General features: G+C 39.9%; 2 long non-coding RNA genes across 10 annotated transcripts in view; one reads left to right on the top strand and one right to left on the bottom strand.

Moving 5' to 3' along the window:
- The window catches only part of LOC117070890, a 749,288-nt gene that overhangs the window by 453,382 nt on the left and 280,620 nt on the right, over positions 1–15,286 (bottom strand). The gene's annotated exons all lie outside the window — the stretch shown is intronic.
- Positions 7,681–15,286, top strand: part of LOC117070889 — a 39,277-nt gene continuing 31,671 nt past the window's right edge. For all 6 annotated transcript variants that reach the window (XR_004432089.1, XR_004432088.1, XR_004432087.1 and 3 more), the window contains exons 1-2: positions 7,681–7,835; positions 12,404–12,466. This is a non-coding gene — a long non-coding RNA (uncharacterized LOC117070889). The remainder of the gene's footprint in view (positions 7,836–12,403; positions 12,467–15,286) is intronic.

Raw genomic sequence — 15,286 nt, 5'->3', positions numbered from 1 at the left:
GTGAGCTGAGATCCGGCCACTGCACTCCAGCCCCGCGACAGAGCAAGACTCCGTCTCAAAAAAAAAAAAAAAAAAAAAAAAGAATTCAGTTTAGTATTGGGATGGTTTTTTTGGAAGACGAAAGCGCCATTAACAGATAATGCATTCTATGTAATTAGTGCTTACTTTATGCTTGGCACCATACAAAGCATTTAACATTCATAATCGCATCTACCACATCTCTATGACTCTATGAAGCCAGTAGTTAGTCATATTATTTCCATTTTACAGATGAGACAATCAAGGCCTAGAAAGTTTCAGAGGTGTGCCAAGGACATACAGAGAGTGAGGAGCAGAGCTGGGATATAAACTCAAGACCAAAGCTTTAACCACTAGGCCACTTCACCCCACCTCCAGCTTAAACTATGTATCATCATAGAAAGCTCTTCATTACTCGCTCTCTCTCTCTCTCTCTCTAGCTCTCCTGCTTTCTTGTTTTCTCACTCTCACCTTCATTCTTGCTTCCAGTATATAACGCCTTATATGATGCATGTATCCATACATTTACATATTCATTGTCATCAAGGGACTCTAAAACTCATACATATCATGTTTCAGCACTCTAAAAATATTAGTTCATTTCCAAACATAGCTGCATGAAGAAGGTTTGAAAACTTCTCTGAGAAATGGCACAACTCTTTGGATAATAGAAGTGGGATGGTGGGGAAATACCAGTGTCCCTAGTAAGAAAACTTAAAAGACATTTCAAAATTCTCTTAGTCATGCATCAAGGAGTCTTGAGAAAGACCAGTCACCCCAGCTATTTTTGTTGCTGAGAAAATTTAAACACTTCTATATTTGTTTTGTGGTTTCCTAGGTTATCTTTTCCAGAGGTCATTCTGGATTGTAATTAAGTGAGAAGCAAGAGGGGGTTGGGAAACATAGATGAAGTAGAATGGCAAGCACATCATCTTCCTGCTGAGAACCCCCTGCATAATCTTAGAAAGCAAGGTGGAAGGGTCTGGCATTGTTGAATTGAAGTCTACTTAGTATAGGTTCTTCTGTGCAACCCTCTAATTTAGTCCTCACAAAAATCCTGTCAAATAGAAAGTACTGACTCTGAATGATGAGTAGACTAAGCCAAGGTTTAGTAACTTGTCCACCCTCACACTGACAGTAGGCCACAGGGCGAGGATTCAAACCCACGTCTCTGGGTTCTTCTTGACAAATCACCTATGCCCCACTATCTAGATTCTAGAGTTTACTTTGCTGAGATTGTCCTTTCTGTTTGATAAGACTTTCAATTTTAAAATAGCCTGAACCAATTATTGTTATATATTTGTGTGAACCTTGCTCAGAATAAAGTTCAGTATCACCAGTGAAGTTGGATCAATACTGGGGATCGTGTTTCCCAGAGGAGGAACATTTCTTCCAGGGGACAGACACAGCAAGAGTTTTCTCTCATCCAGTCACTCAGGTATGGCTCTCACCCAGTCACTCAGGTTCCTTGGCCGAGGGACCAGCAGGCGAAAAAAGGAATCACCACCCTAGTAGGGTAAATGAACTTGATCATAAGGAGGAGATGGTAATGCCCCACCACAGTGGAGTCGGGGGAGAATACATTTGGCACTTGGATGATCCACAGGGCATCTCTTGTTTTTCCTTTGCAATTTTGACAGTATTTGGACAATGACAGCATAGAGGCATGGTGACCAGGGTCTAACAGTCTATTGCTGAAGAAAAACTGTATAGAATTATGAGGAATTAGCAGCAGTTAGAACAAACTATGGGCACAAGAAAGTGCCACAGGAAGGGACAAGGTACACAAGACAATTGTCAACTTAGAAATGTTTTCTTCTGATTATGGCAGCCTTGAGGATTTATGCTGAGGTCATCAGCATAAACCTTGGTCCCACTTGCTAATTTTAGTCATAAAGATGAAAGGAGGCTATAAAATCAGAATTGTTTCTGGACACTTCTAGAGCTTGCTATACATGGTCCTTTTGATCTGCTTCAAAAACTAAAGGCATCAAGATGTCATGAATAGGTCTGTAGCCTGTGCTTTCAGATCACTTGAACTCCCCCCACCTGAATATGGTCCACACCTTCCTCACATTTAGATTCAGTCACCTACTATGAGAACTTGGAAAGCAGCTTAGGATTTCATTTACATCTAACAAGTAGTCTTTCTTGACTGTTAAGGTTAACTGAGGGACCATGTGAAGCCAAACCTTCCCTCAAATGCCTTTTCTATATGTTTCTCAATAAACTAAGCTTACATTAAAAAAAAAAATGAATGAATGGTAAATGAATAGATGATGACTTGCTTTCTCATATGCAGCCAAGAATACAATTCCTCAAGTCTCTGAGTGATATAACAAGGGGGAGGGGAGAACATTGTTTCCAAAGGGCCTCTATTGAATATTTAATGGATTTATTCATTCAATCATTATTTTTTTCATTCATTTGAAAAAAAAATCTACTATTTTCCAGGCATCGTGCTACAGGCTAGGGATCAAATGCAAATATCATATAGTTGTATCCCTGAGAAATTTAAAACTGAGTGAAGGAGTCAGGTAATTTAATGTTTGTAGCATAAATGCTTTAGCAGAAGAAGACATGAAATTCTAATTTCTGAATAGTATGGAGGATGAGGATTGGAGAAGGCAAAAGACAGAAGGCAGTATTTGAACCAGACAACATATAATAAACAGGTGACTGCTAGGTAAGGAGGAAGAGCATTCCAAGAGAAGATGTCAAGCATCAGTTGTGGCTGGAGAGTAGCTAGAAGTCCAGTAAGGTTAGAGCAGAGGGGTCATGAGTATGGAAGAGTGGCTGAGGGCGAAGATAGAAAACTATGTGGGGTCACTGCATGAGGGACCTTGACTACCAGTTTCAGTGTATACTGTTGCTATTTGACAGGTGACAGGGATTCATAGGTGTTCTAAGCAGGAGAGTAATCGACAGTATATGCGCCCTTGCCTTCTGCATTCCTAACCTTTAGTGGCTCTCTCCTACCATGCTGGCTTCACTGCTCCTTTACTACTCATGTTCTTCCTGATGTAGCCTCATTATGGGTACTGCCCAAGGTTTACTCTTACTTCTTTCTCTCTTTTTCCTGATGAATAATTCCTGCTTCCTAATCCACCTATCAGCTCTCTGTTATTACTCAAATCCTTATCATCTGTCTGCATTTTTTTTTTTTTTTTTTTGAGACAGAGCATCACTCTTGTTGCCCAGGCTGGAGTGCAGAGGCATGTTCTCGGCTCACCACGACCTCCGCCTCCTGGGTTCAAGTGATTCTCCTTCCTCAGCCTCCTGAGTAGCTAGGATTACAGGCACGTGCCACCATGCCAGCTAATTTTTTTTTTTTTTTTGAGGCGGAGTCTCGCTTTGTCGCCCGACTGGAGTGCAGTGGCCGGATCTCAGCTCACTGCAAGCTCCGCCTCCCTGGTTTACACCATTCTCCTGCCTCAGCCTCCCAAGTAGCTGGGACTACAGGCGCCTGCCACCTCGCCCGGCTATTTTTGTATTTTTAGTAGAGACGGGGTTTCACCGTGTTAGCCAGGATGGTCTCGATCTCCTGACCTCGTGATCCGCCCGTCTCGGCCTCCCAAAGTGCTGGGATTACAGGCTTGAGCCACCGCACCCGGCCTAATTTTGTAGTTTTAATAGAGACCAGGTTTCTCCCTGTTGGTCAGGCTGGTCTCGAACTCCCCACCTCAGGTGATCTGCCCACCTGGGCCTCCCAAAGTGCTGAGATTACAGGCATGAGCCACCATGCCCGGCTTTGTGTATCTTTTACTCATTTTCAGTCTATTTTCCTCATAACATATATGCCATCACCACTGTAATGTGTGATGGCTTTGGGATGCATCAGCTTGGCTAGGCTGAACACATTTCCCTGACTTTCCTTTCTAGTGTGTTTCCAGTTAGAGTTAGGCTACAAGAAACATTTTCTTTTGAGAGTTAGAGTGCAGGAGGGAGGCAGTGGTGAAGACATGCACCTTCTACCAGTGACTCAATCAAACTATAGTTTGAATTCTCCAGTAAGAGGAGATGTAAATAAAGCCCCAAATCAGTTGATTTTGAGTTCATCAACAGAGAGATTATCCTTGGGTGCTGCACTTCATTAGGCAGAAGTCATTTAGAGACGGACTAGCCCTTCCATGAAAATCAGAGACACCACCAGGCCTGCACCCCTGGACTCCCTTCTTTTTGTGGGCTTTAAGCCTCAGCTGGAGCTCATGGGGTCCTGCCTGCTTGTGATCATCTCTTCCTGATGCCTGCTCTGTAGACTTCAGGCTTACCTAGCCAGACCTCACAATTGTGTGAGCTAATCTTACATAATAAGTAAATCCATATCTATATTTATATAATGTGCATATGCATATAAAATATTTATACATATGTATGTGTTAAAATATATAGATGTGATATATTGAGAGAGAGAGAGAGAGAGCTCCCACCAGTTCTATTCCTCTGATTGAACCCCAACTGATATAGAATATTCTACTCTCACTGTCAATTTTTTTATGCAGAATAAACGCATTATCCTTTTCCTCATTCTACACCAAAACCAACTCCCTATTTCATATAATTCATCATACAAGCTTTTCCAGAATTTGAAAAAGAGAAAGATGCATCTTTCTTCTCATCTATAGTATCCAGTAACTCCTAATTCCACACAGTTTTCCTTCAAGGTCTCTCTCTTCTATTCCAAACCAGGCTCTCCTTTTCTCATGCTATGATGATTTTCCTTCTTCCTAAAGCTTTTCCCTGTCTCAATTCTCATCCTCTTTTAATGCAGTCTCTATGGAAAGACCTTTTTACACCTCCCTACATACTGCTGTATTTAAAATGATATACTATTGCTACAAGTTAAAATCTTTAGTTGTTTTTGTCTGTTAAGATAACATTTAAGGCTTAACAAAATATTATCTCATAATAAATATATTTAGAATAGTAGTCATAATACCGAAAGCACTTCTATGTAAGGCACTCTGAGAAGTGATTTTTACAAGTTATCTTCTTTAATTCTCACTATAATCCCATGAGATGGGTACGATTATCCCCAGTTTATAAGTGACAACACTGAGGCAGAGAGAGGTTAATTCATTCCCCAATTTATACATCCAGTACGTGGTGTATCTGGGATTTGAGTCTGAGCCATCTGATCTGAGAGCCCACCACTCTCATGATTCCTGATTTGAATTCCACACTCTCAACTGACCTGGACTCTCACTGTTCTTGAATATAATTCTCATTTTCTCACCTGCTTATGTAATTTCTCTCTCACGGGACATACTTCCTCCCTGCTCTCTCACTTTCCAACACCTGGGCTGGATTCTAGTCCTGCCCTCATTCACCCATATCATAAGCCATGCACATTTCTCTCTTCTCATGACCTGCTACATTTACTGTTGTTTGACTGGTTGATGTGAATACCTCAACTCTCCACTTAGTCTGTACAGCACCATGTTTCCATTACTTTTATACAGGTAAGAAGCCCCCTCTCCCACAAACACAGATGTTATTAGTGCAGTTTTGAAGGAAGAAACAAATACACATAAATGCTGTTATCTCTGGAACAGGAATGTCAGGTTTTTCAGATATCTACCAGATAATTTGGGTTTCACTTCCTCAAGACAAGGTAAAAGCAGCATCCATTCTTTTAATTCAATGGTATCTAACCATGTGTGTTCTGACTAATTTGATAAGTTTATGAAAATGGTGAAGGTAAAAATACAAAAATTCCCTAAGTGTGACAGACTTAATAGTGGGGTCCTTGCTGAACAATTTCATAGTCTTCACCCTTCGAAAATCATTTCAATCCAAACAGGTTTGGGGGTATATTCGTGACCTTTTCCCAGCTTTTTACATTCCTGTGTGTGGGTCTCATTGAGTTTTGATAAGAATTGTGTAGAGAGGAAAAGGAACATTGTCCCTGCCAGAAAAAGTTGGGACAGATTTATTCTAGCACATTGGTATAATCACCCAACTTTTTACAAATGTTGACTGAATATTGTTTCTACTGGTTCTTTGTACATCCTTCTATTATTCATCAAAATACCACTGGTTGTTTACACCTCTCCCTTTGAAGGACCATGTGTCTTTACTTTATTTATTTATTTTTAAGACAAAGTCTAACTCTGTTGACCAGGCTGAAGTGCAGTAGTGCAATCACGGCTCACTGCAGCCTCAAACTCCTGTGCTTAAGCAGTCCTTCCACCTTAGCTTCCTAACTGGAACTACAGGTGTGTGTCATCACGCCCAGCTAATTTTTTTATTTTCTGTAGAGATGGGGGTCTCACTATGTTGCCAAGGCTGGTCTCCAATTCTGAGACTCAAGGGATCTTTCCACCTCGGCCTCCCAAAGTGCTGGGATTATATGCATGAACCACCATGCCTGGCCAGAACCATGTGTGTTAATAATTTTTTTTTTTAATGTCTAGCACCCTCCCTCTAAAATGATTGCTAAGTGAATTAAAGGGGAAGAAAAAGAACTGTTTGATAACATGTTCTATGAAAGCATAGTAATCACTGATTTACAAGCTCAAGATGTGAGTTTTTTCCTCACTCTTTTTATAATTCCTCAACGACAGGTATTCCCTTGTACCACTCAGTGAGAAATGTTCTTTTGCTTTGAGCAATATAAAAGAGATCCTTGTGGTGAACTGTCCTGTATCTTGACTCAGGTGGTAGATACACAAACCCATACATGCGATGGAATTACATAGGAGTAAATGTATACACACATGAGTATGAGTATAGCTAAACTAGGGAAGTCTGAATATCTAGATAAGATCTATGGGTTGTGTCAATGCCAATATCCTGGTTGATATTTAATTGTGGTTTTGTACAGATAACTTTTGCGAGATGGGGAAAACTAGGTAAAGGGAATGTGGAAATTCTTTACATTATTTCTTACAATTGCTTGTGAATCTACAATTATCTCAAAATGAAACCTTTAAAATAAAATGACAATTTCTTTACTTACAAGAGGTTTCATAATGCCTTGGGATTGTGAGACAATTGACATGAAGGGTGATTAATCCATGACACTGTTAACCCTTCAAAAATCTCTTTTGGATATACAACTTAAAAGATTTCCCAAAACCCAAAGTGACACAGAGAAAAAGATATGATAAAATGGCCCTTGGCTGGAATTTGCCTTGGAGCTACTTTCTGCTTTCTCTCCTCTAATATTTGTAGTGGTGTTGTTGCATACTGTGAGGAAAGTCGGATAGCAGGACATTCAAACATATTTCTGCATTCATTTTTTATAAGGCTATAGAGATATTACTGAAGTTTCCCTTTGTCTGTCAATGAATAAGAAATATGTTTCCAAATCAGATGCTAAAATTCCAGGAGAATGTTTGATTCATGGTGGTATTGGTTCACTTCCCTGTATAGTAATAATAATATAACAGTAATAGTACTAATAGTTGTTGTTTGTGCGGTTAATGTTGTGACTACACTAGGGGCTTTCCACAGTCCAAAACCTGGTCAAAACAGTTGCTATTCAAATAAACTATTTTCCTGTGAATTGTCTCCATTACCATGGAAATGCTATTGCAGCCCCTCTGAATTGGGAATGGCTGGCATAGGAGCAGCCCCAGGAGGGTAAGGTCAGGACCACGCAGATGTGACTCCTGCTCTGCTTGCCCCGCAGTGATAAGGGCACAGCTGTGGGAAAGCCAGAGCATCTGCTGTGAGTCACCAAGTGCAAACAGGATGATAACAGAGTTAGGCTCAGAAAAAAACATCCCTTCTGAGACACAGAAGGCAGCGCACCACAGAACACTGGCTCCTTTCTACAGAAAAAGGAAACCAAGCAATGTTCCTTCAGCAAGGTTGGCCTGTGCTTATGTGTCTGTTTCCTTCTGTCGGGTCTAGTTGGTCCCTATCAAAGCAGAAGTCCTTTCCTCTGAATTTGAGCTGACTTGAAGATAGGCTGGATGCCACTCACAGCATCTGCAGAGACTCCAGAAAGAGACTCCCTTCCTTTCCCTATAGCACTCCATATATGGCTAAGGCATCCAGCCTTAAGGGATTGTGGTTAAGATCAGATGCTGGGTTTCCTGGAATGGACACTGGCCATCATTACTCATGAATCAAGCCTTCCTCTCTTAAGGGTGCCGGTCTTTTCTATATATAGATTGTTTGACTGGGGCTACGTTTATCCCCTAGGGAAGAAGAGTTGCATATAGAGCAGTAAGGATTTTTCCTGAATTGACCCCTAACTTATTAAGCTTTGGAACAATCTATTTTTCATGACTTAAGTTCATAAAATTTATACATATATACATACACATAGACACACGTGTGTGTGTGTGTATAATACATATCTCCATATATTTTAATACTATTTTTTCCTTCCCCACTACATTCCTAACAAACATTTTTCTCCTCTTTTCAACTTAATTCAATGACATATCCCACTGGCTTCTCTTTATCTCCTTTCTTCTGTATCATTCACATTTGTTCATCCTCTGGCTTATGTATTACTACATTCAAATTTCTTACTAACAGATTGTAAAATACTTTCAGTCACATTTGCTTGCATACCTTCACTCTCACCCAACTTCTCTTTCACACAGAAACACACATAATCACACATACACACTCACACGTACTCTCCAGATCCCAGTCTGCTCTTGGTTCCTCAGGCTGGCCTTGACAGTCTCCGGCTAGTGTAGCCACTGATTTTTTGCTACCAATAGCCAAAGGCATAAAACAAAAGTGGGCTGGGGCCAGATGGAACTAGACAGTCGTGGAGCGAGTTGGCAGAACACTAAGGGGAAAGACGGTTCTAAAACCTCTTCAGCTGGGGCTGAGAAGTGCTGGGGCAGCAGGAGAGAGTGAGAAAGCTTGACCTGGCAATCAGGACACCGAAAGCCACAATCAAGGTGTGGGTTGGTGGGTGGATGGTGGGGGTGCACAGAGGTGTTGGAGTTGAAAAGAAGCTGAAGTAAGAAAAGTTAGAAATGATCATGAATTGATTACTTATTACCAATTAGGCACTGGGCTCTACATTTTCAGATATTTATTGTTTACTTTTTACTGCAAACATCTGAAGGAGATGATCATTATTTTGCAGATGAGGTTCAAAGAGTATAATATGTAACCAGCTCTGTACAGAGAAAGTAGAGGATTTGGGTGCACTCCTGCTTGGAGCAGTGGTTTGAATCTATTTGTTTTCATTTAGGATTCACATGTTATGGGCTGGCGATGGTGAGAAAAGGGAATCGCTGTGTGTTGGCATTGGGAGATGGTATTTAGCTTCAGGAACACCTGCCCAGGCCTCTGAAGAACAGACACTGGAAACCAGAGGCACAGCAAATACCCCTACTTCTTAAGCAAAGATGGCTCATTTTTGCCCTGCCGTTCGCATACATACTTCCCAAAGGCCAAAGCACTGCTTTAAAAAACAAATGAATGAAAACAAAAGACTTTGAGACAAGGTTTTATTCCATGCTTAGTCCTGACTTCCAGAGGTTGCCATGACCCCACGGCTGGAATTGGGATGTGCGGAGTGGCACTGAGATGGTAATATGAAGGAAAGGGTGGGTTAATGTCTATTAAGAATGTATAAAGAAGATACAAACACTGCACTGAAGCTATCATTAGCAAAACTCCAACTCAATCAGTAGAAACTTACATTTGCCCATACGATGTCAAGTAATTGACTCAAATTGTTATACACTTATTCTATGAAACCATTAACCACTTACACAATGAAAACCATTGTTCTTGTATCAAAAATAACTCTGCAGACTGGGTATGGTGGCCCACGCCTGTAATCCCAGCTCTTTGGGAGGCTGAGATTGGAAAAGCACCCAAGCCCAGGAGTTCAAGACCAACCTGGGCAACAAAGCAAGACCCTCATCTCTACAAATAAAAAGTTAGCTGGCATGATGGCATGTACCTGTGTCCTAGCTACTTGGGAAGCTGAGGCAGGAGAATTGCTGGAACCCAGGAATTCAAGGATGCAGTGAGCTATGATGGTACCGCTGCACTCCAGCTTGGGCAAAACAGTGAGACCTTGTCTCCAAACAAACAAACAAACAAATGAAATCTCCATGATTAAGAAGTGATATGGTTTTGATCTGTGTTCCCACCCAAATTCATGGAATTGTAATTCTCAGCACTGAAGCTGGGACCTGGTGGGAGGTGACTGAATCATGGGGAAGATTGCTCATGGCTTAACACCAGCCCCCTTGGTACTGTTGTGGTGATAGTGAGTTCTCCCCTTCCTTCCTCCTGCTCTACCAGCCATGTAGGATGTATCTACTCCCCCTTCACTTTCCACCATGATTATATGTTTCCTGAGGCCTCCCCAGAAGCAGAAGCTACTATACTTCCTATACAGCCTGTGGAATTGTGAGCCAGTTAGATCTCTTTTTATTATAAGTTACCCAGCTTCAGGTATTTCTTTATAGTAATGCAAGAATGGACTTTGAACTGGTGCAGCAGCTGGATAGAGCTTTGTGCTGTCTCCCTTGAGGCAAGAATGAGTGTGTTTTATGTAAAGGAAGAGTTGGCGTTTGGTGAACGAGAAGAGCCGACTATGTAAGAGACTGCTTTGTGTCTGCCAAAATCGTCCTTTTCTTTGAGGGCCCACAGGTAGGCTACAACTGAATTCTAATGAATGGAATTGTGACCATCAAGCACTTTCCCTTCCAGCATAACAAAGATGAACACTGTGACCTTGGAGGTCATGTATCAAAGTGGGGCAGGTCACAAGATGGAAAGAGCCAAGGTCTCAAGTCACTATCTGAAAAAGAGCCTTCCATCAATTGAAAACTCTTATTTTTTATTTCATTTCAGTGAAATATTAACTTCTATCATATTTGAGCCATTTTTTGTAGTGGCTACATCTATATGCTTTATGTCACACAGATAAATACAGAAACTAAGCTCTCAAGTATGATATGAGTACTAGAAATTATAAGGGTACAGAAGGCAGACTATCAATGACATATCTAACTAGTTTTATGGATTTCTATTCTCATCCAGATGAGTGATCCTACCTCATCTGGGATCCAGCTCAGGAGATTGTTACTTAAGGCTCTGGAGCATTCGTTGCTGCTTTCTATATTCTTGTGTTTATGGATATTGGCCTGATTTGAACATACAGAAATAGAAAAATGTGATCAAAACTCCTCTAGGATGCACAGCTTGACCCCTTAGGAAATCACAGCTCTTGGAGGCCATAGTCAGTTCAGCAGCTGTGATCTGCTGTGTTCCTGGGCCACATATGTTGAAGAGATGCTGTCCCCAGTAGGCCTCAGACTGAAAAACAAATGCAAATTTGTTCTGCATTTTTATAAATGCTCCTCTCTTCCACATTTTTTTTTCAAGTTGAGGCCTCCTGGGAAGGAAATCGGCAAAGGACCCACTTCTGCCTAGACTAGACTAGAGCTGTCCAGAACAAATGCAAAGTAAGCCACGCATGCAGTCTTAAACTTCACAGTAACATTTAAAAAGTGAATAGGTGAAATTAATTTTAATAACATATATTTAACCCAGTGCATTCAAAATATTATCATTTCCACATGTAATCAATATATTATGAATGAGAAATTTTTACTTTTCATACTAAGCCTTTGAAATCCAAAGTGTCTTTTACCCTAAAGTGCATCTCAGTTCAAAACAACCACATTTCTAGTGCTGAACAGATGCATGCGTTATGTGGCTGCTGTATTGGATGGCGCAGGCCTAGATGTCTGCTCTTTTCTGGGGTCAGTAGCACATTCCTCTAGATTATTGCTGCCCAGAGTTTGTGAATTTTTTTTTTTAATGGCATCTGCTGCTCTAAGAGGAATGATCATTAATCACAGCACATGTTGTGAGCTAAAAAGAAAGAAAATTTCCTTTAGGGATTTAAATTTTTCTCTAGAGATTCTCACGCTCTCGGGCATCATTGGAATGAAACAACCTAAATCCGTGAGTTAACCCACCTTCACTATCTTCACCATATCCTCAAGCCATTTCTTCCTTCAGATTTCCATTTGAATTGGGAAATAACTCTCTCTCCATGTCGCTCTCCCTCTGGGGATGTGTGTAGTGTGTGTGTGTGTGTGGTGTGTGTGTGTGTGTGCATGTGGGTGTGTGTGTTTGACTTTTCTGGGCATGTTTAATGCAATTTCTGCAAGGAAGTTGGGAGGCTAGCACAGCATGGTTAGACAATATTTGATATCAAATATTCTAGCTATGCCCACCTAACTGCTATGTGGCTTCAGGCAACTTCTCTGAGTATCTGTTTTTTCAGCTCTAAACTGGGGAAATTGACATCATTTTGTAAGAATTTAGTGAGGAATGACATGTGACATATCCATGATGGGCCTGGTAAAATGCATGTCACAGATCATAAAGGATCTTATGTGATATACAAAGGAGTTTCAATTTTATCTTGCAGGCAACAAGAAGCCAGTGAAGACTACGAATGAAAAATGATTTGATCATATTTTCCATTTATAAGGTATTTCTTGCTGGGAAGAAAACCGAATATTTTTTTTCTTATAGCCAAGCTTTGTCCCAGAAAAAAAGTGTTTGCTTCCAAATCTTTCAAATCTTTTCTTTGCGTAGAAAAGGAAAGAATCTTGGCTAAGCTTTAAACTGGATTTTTCTGTATACCCAGAGGTATCTTTGAATGAATAGATTTAACACCCCATTAGACACTTCTGCCTCTTGCATTTAGTAATTTGAACTTTTCTTAGGAAGATACACACAATAATATTACAGGCATGATTTAGAAAATAATTTATTACTATCTCAGTGGGTTTTAATATATCATCCTGGGCGTCTTTAATGAGACATGTTATGACCCTCAGACCAGATAGTTCTAGACTAGATGATTCTAATTCCCTTGTCATCTTAGTCTCTCTAGGAATCAGTGGAGATTAAATTGAAAGATAATTGAAAAAAATCAAAATTGATAACTGAAAGACAGCAATCGAACGGATTCATTTTCAGAACGACTGTGTAAGGACAGTGCCAGCTGAAATTTTCACTTGTATTTCAGCAAAAATCACAATAATTGAGCATGTTTCTTCATTTGGGGGAGCTTATTCTTTTTAATATCTTAACCTTAGAGAAACTACCATCTTCAATGGCAAACATCATAAAGCACTGGGGGAATCTGACTCTGGATCTACTCTACACTGCTTTTCCCATGCCTAAAACTGAGAATATAAAAATTCTACTCTATTTATTGACCTTTATAGGTACAGAGTGTATGTGAATCTAGGGGAGAACATAAAATATAATAATGTCACTCAATTTGACTATGGCTGGTGAGATAGCCCTCATTCAGCAAACTTTTATAGACTAATGAAGAACCTGATGCATAATGATAAATATGAGTATACAAGGCATAGCATTTATAACTTGTGTGCTTAAACCAACTCAGTAAATGTAATTGAATCTTAGAAAACATTATTCAAACCTGAAGTGTCTGTCCATAGAAAACAATGAACCCCAGTCAAGATGGATGAGGGCCAAGATGGCAACAGTAATTTTAACCGTACAAAATGAGATTAAGTATGCAAAGGAAATTTGAAAGTATAAAGTATTATTTCAATTTGAGGAGTGATTATAAAATAACTCCTTTAATGACAGTACCTTGCAATGAATGCTTTCTTTTGGGAGAAGATGTGAATCATCTGACCTTTCACATAGTAAACTTGAGCAGAATCTCAGAGTTGGCCAGATCTGAGAAGCCACAGCCCATCATAAAATTCTATCATTTGTCTTATAACAATAAAGACTCTTCCTCTATTCTTTTTAGTCAATCAGATATATATATATATATACATATATATGCTTTATATATATATATACTTAAAGCCTCAGAACTGGAACTCTTTAAGAAAGTGAGATAACTCATTCTACTGTAGTTTATCCTTAAAACATAACTTGATATTGTTCCAAGAACAGAATTTTTTTTGTACTAAAAGAGATAGTTTACAGAAAACAATGATTTTGCTTGCCAACATTGTGCGCAAGGAATTGTTGTTTATGACCAGTAAAGGCTTATGAAATGTCTAAACGTACTTTCTGAAAAAAGGATTTCTGGTGGAGTCATCATGCTGTCTTGACTCCCAAAACTTCTTCCCAACGTGTACATAATTCATATTCATGCAAACCAATCCCAGGCCTCTTTGCCTACAGCCTAAAAGAAATTATTCTGGATCTAAAATAATTTGGGTTTATTCAAAATGGAAATTACTAAAAACATCTTTGCATAATGATACCTATTGCCAACAATTAATTCATTAAAACTCTAAATTTCTATGTACAAGATGCTATCCTTGACACCAAAAATTCACACCACACACATATGTAATATATTAGATGAATAAAATATTAATCACATATTTAATTATATAATATATAACTACACACACACACACATCTTCCAAGCCATTTCATCCTATCTAAGGGGTAAAAACAGAGAAACAATAGTTGTACACTAGTATTCCCATGGTGCTGACCCCTAACAGTTTTGTGGGAGCTCCAAACCCCTCTCAAACTCCTCCCAGACTATTCTAGGAGTCCTAAAGAATGCCTCGTATGTGCTTTGTGCACTGAGCGTCTGGGCTGCCATGCAATGTCTCTTTTCCTTCTCTCCAGATCCAAGCCACAGAGCTAGAGCTCTCTATCTCCATCTGTGCCTAAGGCCTCGACAGAGGCTGCCAGTGCTCAGTGTTGGGGAAGGCACCTGCAGATTCTCGCACTCATGTTACCAAAACCTGGAACTCTCAATATCCTTAAGAGATTTCAGAAAAACAACCCTTTTTGGTTTTAGAGTGCTCTTATTTTTTTAAGCCAAATTTATTCTAAGCAAAAGCCTAGAGGGGCTGAAAGCCTGGTAGTACCATTACAGTGTTCAGGATTATCCACAGTTCTTGTCATTGAAATTGGTGTATCTTAGTTTCCTCTTCTCATAGAGCAAGTTCTCTCCTGAGGGAATTCTTGGTCACTGAAGCAAACAGAGAGCTTTAGCCATTAGTCTCCAGGGATCCCTGATTTCTAAGGAAAGCACAGCTCAGGCTCAAGTTTGGGCCTCATTAACAGTACAACTCTACCTGCCTTCAAAGGCCATACGTTCTAGGTGTGATAGACACACAGGCTGACCATTTATTCCAATGAGAGATACAGTGGAAGAATATTTTCAGAGACACTTAGCCAAATTTGAAAATTCTCAATGGATTTTCTGAGAGATATGATGCCCAATTTAAGGCTTGACATGAATACAGTATATGTTTTTTCTATTTTCAATGGTGCCAAATTCTCCCCT

This window comes from Trachypithecus francoisi, unplaced genomic scaffold, assembly GCF_009764315.1.
Source record: "Trachypithecus francoisi isolate TF-2019V2 unplaced genomic scaffold, Tfra_2.0 Lachesis_group3, whole genome shotgun sequence".
NCBI classification, from domain to species: domain Eukaryota; kingdom Metazoa; phylum Chordata; class Mammalia; order Primates; family Cercopithecidae; genus Trachypithecus; species Trachypithecus francoisi.
The sequence above is the reverse complement of the archived record's forward strand: the minus strand, read 5'-3'. Positions and strand labels throughout refer to the sequence as shown.